The sequence below is a fragment of the Mus caroli genome, unplaced genomic scaffold, assembly GCF_978045245.1.
Source record: "Mus caroli unplaced genomic scaffold, Mus_caroli_1 scaffold_4, whole genome shotgun sequence".
Lineage (NCBI taxonomy): Eukaryota > Metazoa > Chordata > Mammalia > Rodentia > Muridae > Mus > Mus caroli.
Window position 1 is genome coordinate 15,249,716 of NW_028227259.1, and position 5,482 is coordinate 15,255,197.

Sequence of the window (5,482 nt, forward strand, 5' to 3'; positions counted from 1 at the left end):
TCAAACTGGGAACTGACTAAGGATAGCAGGGTTCAGTGGGGGAGGACAAGGTTCCTCACAATTAAAGTAGCACTTAGGTGTGACAGGGTCCTGTCCCAGCAGGGAAAGCTGTCACCAAGCCCTGGGCTGCCCAGGCCTGCTGGGCTGGGGGTTGGCACAGGCTCTGCTTAACCCATTTAAGGGTGCCTGTAGAAAGAAGGGGTCACTGCTTAACCATAGTACCTGCTTCAGCCCCAGGAGACCACAAGCTCGACCTAGGTTCACTCAGTGCCTCCAGCAGCTTTGCTGACACAGCGTCCTTGGCTACTTCATGCCCATCCTGCCAATCAGAGGCCATCACAACCCAAATGAGGCCGCTGAAAGGCACTGGATGCCCAGGGATCACGACCTGGTACCAGAAGCGATGCCAGTCAGCAGGCCCTGTTCCTAAACACTTGATCAGGAACACTGGGCTGCCTAGCTTCATCCGTTGACACAGCAGTTGCAGGGCAGCCCGAGCCCCTTGGGACCTCAGCTTCTCCCTGGTGTGAGTTAGTTGGCTGACATCTGGCCTGAGGTACCGCAGTGAGGGACCTGCAAGCTGCTGGCGGAAGTGCTGCTTTAAGTCTGGCTTGAGCCACTCCACAGCCACCTGCTCTCCACAGAGGCGTGACTGACCTTCTACCACGGCCCTTTTGGCCATGGCAGCAGATCGGCGCGTACTGAACTTGAGCAGTGCAATCTGAGAGGGCGCAGACCCACAGGGCTGGGAAGCAGCAGCAGCATCTCCTGCAGGCAGGGACCGATCAGTTGCAGGGTGAGCAGTAAGCTCGGCGGTTTAAGCTAAGAGGCAGCTGGTCCTCCGTCAGCTCGCACTTTTCGCACTCCTGGTGCTTTGGCACACCAGGAGATGGCAAGAAGGCCGCAGCTGGTGGTTGTGCAGCGTGGCAATGGCGGCCTGGGCACCGCGCCGCGAGCTGTAGCGCGCATAGGCAAAGCCGCGGTTCAAACCACTGAAGGTCATCATTAGGCAGAACTCATAGAGGCACCCCTGGAGCTGGAAGAGTGGGATTAGCTGGTGCACGTACACGTCCTGCAGAAGTCGTCTGATATACACCTCGGACCCTTATGGTGGCGGGCTGCCCACCCAGCCTGGGGATGGCCCTCCATACTTCCTTTGCCCGTTGACCTGCGCCAGGTGGATGCCAGTCTACCTTACCCACGCCTCCAGGGCTGCCTTGTTCTCTGGATTCACCCTCTCACACCATTGCTCGCACTCCCGTTTGGACTGCATAGCTCTTTCCAAAGTCTTGTAAGTGCCTCTTTAGACCTTCCTTCGGCTTCTGCCTCTCCAAACTTTTTATACAGAAGAAAATAGGGAAGTTAGGTGACACATCCGCAAGGTACAAATGTGGCTACCGGATGCTTAATGACTCTTACACAAAACAGAGGAATGTAAACACAAAGACTGGCAGGAACTGGGCAATAAAACAACGGAGACAAAGTCAGCTCTATCTAAGGTCAGCTATAGTCTTAGAAGCCAGGTGTGAGGTGTTTACACTCCTAGGGCAAGGACTTTCACACCCAAGTCATGGTTCTAATTAGGGAGTTCTGCTCTAGCTAACCATCTCATCAATAATGCAATACTTTAAAACCACAGCCTGATCTACTTCCTAAACCATTGTAAATTCCTGTATATGGGAGTGACTTGGCTTTTATTCTAAGTGATAGTGTGGGGGGACTTTCTACTAATAAGTAATATAGTCTGCCATACATAACTATAATAAGAATTCTAAACTTACTTTGTTAAGCTTGCTCTGAGATTTCTAACTCTATGTAGTAGATAGTAATGACTGATTTCTTTCTCTATCTCTCTTACAATACTAGAGGCAATTCTGAATGTCACTGAATAGGCAACATTCTTACTGAATTCCAAGCCCAGGGTCGGCTCAAGGACTACCTAGGGCATTGGTGAAGGTCGGGAAGCAAGGTTTGATTTTGCTCAGGTATTTGGCAAGTCATTGCTTGGAGGCACCTATAACAAAACAGTACTGAAAGGAAGCACACAGAGCCATTCGCAAGGACAAAATTGGAGCATGCGTGCTATGGAATGCCACAGTTCCAGGAGACTAAGTTTCCCTGTAACTCTTTGCCTTCCGGACTGCATCCAGGCTTTTGGCCTGTCATTCTTGTCACTACTGGAGTGGTTGTAGCAACCTTAAGTTTGGAATTGAGTTAGTCAGCATCCTTCAGTCAGTTTCTTGCAGTACTCACCTCCCCTTATTCTTTTTTTTTTTTTTTTTTTTTTAATATTTTTATTACATATTTTCCTCAATTACATTTCCAATACTATCCCAAAAGTCCCCCATAGCGCCCCCCACTTCCCTACCCACCCATTCCCATTCTTTTGGCCCTGGCATTCCCCTATATTGGGGCATATAAAGTTTGCAAGTCCAATGGGCCTCTCTTTCCATTGATGGCCGACTAGGCCATCTTTCGATACATATGCAGCTAGAGACAAGAGCTCCAGGGTTCTGTTTAGTACATCATGTTGTTCCAACAATAGGGTTGCAGATCCCTTTAGCTCCTTGGGTACTTTCTCTAGCTTCTCCATTGGGAGCCCTGTGATACATCCAATAGCTGACTGTGAACATCCACTCCTGTGTTTGCTAGGCCCCGGCATCGTCTCACAAGAGACAGCTATATTTGGGTCCTTTCAGCAAGATCTTGCTAGTGTATGCAATGGTGTCAGCGTTTAGAAGCTGATTATGGGACGGATCCCTGGATACAGCAGTCTCTAAATGGTCCATCCTTTCATCACAGCTACGAACTTTGTCTCTGTAACTCCTTCCCTGGGTGTTTTGTTCCCAATTCTAAGAAGGTGCACAGTGTCCACACTTTGGTCTTCATTCTTCTTGAGTTTCATGCGTTTATCAAATTGTATCTTATATCTTGGGTATCCTAAGTTTTGGGCTAATATCCACTTATCAATGAATACATATTGTGTGAGATCTTTTGTGATTGTGTTACTTCACTCAAGATGATGCCCTCCAGGTCCATCCATTTGGTTAGGAATTTCATAAATTCATTCTTTTTAATAGCTGAGTAGTACTCCATTGTGTAAATGTACCATAATTTCTGTATCCATTCCTCTGTTGAGGGACATCTGGGTTCTTTCCAGCTTCTGGCTATTAACCTCCCCTTATTCTTGATTGAGCATCTCATGTTGTGCACACCAAACATCCCCTTCCCTTTTGTTCTCTAACACACCAATCTTCACTCTGGGCTTGTCCACATTATGGCATCTCCCACAGCTTACAGCTCCCCCCATCCTGCCTGTTGTCCACATTGTCACTGGGCTCTCAGGCCAGCTACAGTCCAACACCAGGGCAGAGAGGGCATTCAGGTCTTTTAGGTAGGGATGAGCTGCCAGAATCTGGTCGATCTTCCATTTTTGCTCAGAGTCAGGGAAGATGTTCAGCAACGCCTCCCTCAGCTCGCTTGTCTCTGCAGAAGATCTCTGGGCCAGCTCAGAAAGGTTCTGCTGCATTCTTGGAAGGGTGGCCATGGATGTGGAATGGGGCTGCTGAGGAAGCCAAGGGTTGGAAGCTGCTCTATGGATCCAGGGTGGAGCCTCGTGGCTTGTGTCGACTCCCTGGGTGTTGTGGCTCTGGAAGCCAGGGCCAGATGTGTCCACACTTGGTTGGGCATTGATTCTTGGATGCATGTCCCTAAGAAAGGTCTCCTTTTGTAGAAATTCATCTAGCCGAGGTCCATTTCTTCCCAGAGGGTCATCAGGAACCATAAATATGTCCCCCACGAAAGTGTACGGAAGCAGTCTTGTTTTAATAATTTCTCTCCAGGACACTGACTCCATCACAAACTCTCTCAAGTTATCATTTGTTACAATTATACCCCCAGTCTTGTCTGCTAAGTGAAGCAAGAACCTGTCTTCATGAGAAGCAATTCTTTGCCCTAAGACCTTCCGGGCAGAAGTTAAAGCTAATATCCCAAGGTCCTGGAGCTGGCTTAAGAAGTGCTGTTCTGTGGCATTAGGATCCCAACTTGTTCTCCACTGTGGGACAAACACAGTGATGTTTCTGTTGCCGAGCTTCCAAAAATATTCAACTGCCAGCGCTATGCCTCGGCAGCTTAAGAACTTTTTCAGACCATGGGTGATGGCAACATTACTGCCGTCTATAACAATATGCTTCAAGTCGTCCCTCCCTGGTTCACTTTTTAAGTCCAGTTCATATGGTATTTTCAGGATCTCTTGAAATCTCTGAACCTTGGTAACTGATGAATAGGTATGATCAGAGGATCCTGCCAATCTTGCATCATTATCTGAAGTTAGGAAGCAAGGCAGCAGTGGTGGGGAGATTTGAGGATCCTTTTGCTTGAGTTGAGGAGAGTTACAACAGCATGAATGTTTTTCGCAGTCAGGCTTCCTATAATTTGGATGAGAAGTTTCTGTTTGCTGATGAAAACCAGTTTCAGGCCGCTGTACCAAGGGAGCTGGGAAACATAGTCTGGCTGGTGGAATTGCCTCAGTTTCCTTAAAAGTCGGTTTTGTAGGTCCAATGGGCTGTCTCTCTTGATCCTCAATTTTATCAGGCATCTCAGGTTTGTAATTAAGCTCTTCCTGTTCTCTTACCTCCTCTGCTGCTTGTCTCTCAAGCCTTTGTAATATCTTTGCTACTTTTTCTCTCAGTACACCTATTTCTTGTTGTTGAACAGCTAGCTCTTCAACCTTTTTGGAGACAATTTCTAGTTGTACAGTTCTTTTTTCAAGTTCATTTGAGAGGAAATGTATAAAGATTGCAATTGTCAATTGGAAGACACTTATTCCTGCAATCAGGATTGCCATCATTAAGGTAAAGGCTTTCTCAAATACATTTTGTTGGTCTTCAACCCTGACCCTTGTGTGTGAGGGATCAGAATTGGAGTTTTCCATTTGTAATGCAGTCAAAATCTGCCTATATAATTAAATTGTCTTGAGTGTTGGTTTACTGTGATTTCCCTTCTTAGAGGGGTCTGCTCTGTTCCTTGCTCTAGGCTTGAGGCCCCTGTGGCTCCTGGGTTGCAGAAGGTCTCCTGGCGCCCTGCAGAACTTGATGAAATGATTCTTCGTCTGGAGACAACGCTGGTGGATTTCTCTTCTATAGCTTTCTGTCAGAGGGCTCCTGTACACTGCTTCTTGCAATATTGGTGGCCTTGATAATCCAAAGTTGGGATTGTACCAGGTTCAACCAGGTTCACCAGATGTATTTATTATTGGCCAGATGACATTGTTGTCTCTGAAGCTTATTTTTGAAGAATTTGTGGTTCTTCCTGAATTCTGGCTGGTTGTACAAACACACCAAGGATCTCAACTCCACTTCAAGGCACTAAGCAAATGGACTTCCAACTCCAGTCAACTCTACTGACTGAACAGAACTCTCCCTTCTTGTGCTGTGCTTATATAGCGATTTTCCAGAGTGGAGGGTGTATCCTATCTCAGACA

At 47.2% G+C, this 5,482-nt stretch overlaps 2 pseudogenes; both read right to left on the reverse strand.

The window, feature by feature from the left end:
* Positions 1-202: 202 nt before the first annotated feature.
* On the reverse strand, positions 203-1,273 carry LOC110293848 (dead end protein homolog 1 pseudogene; annotated as a pseudogene).
* A 1,908-nt stretch (positions 1,274-3,181) lies between these two features.
* Positions 3,182-4,933, reverse strand: LOC147004926 (NEDD4-binding protein 1 pseudogene; annotated as a pseudogene).
* Positions 4,934-5,482: the final 549 nt, after the last annotated feature.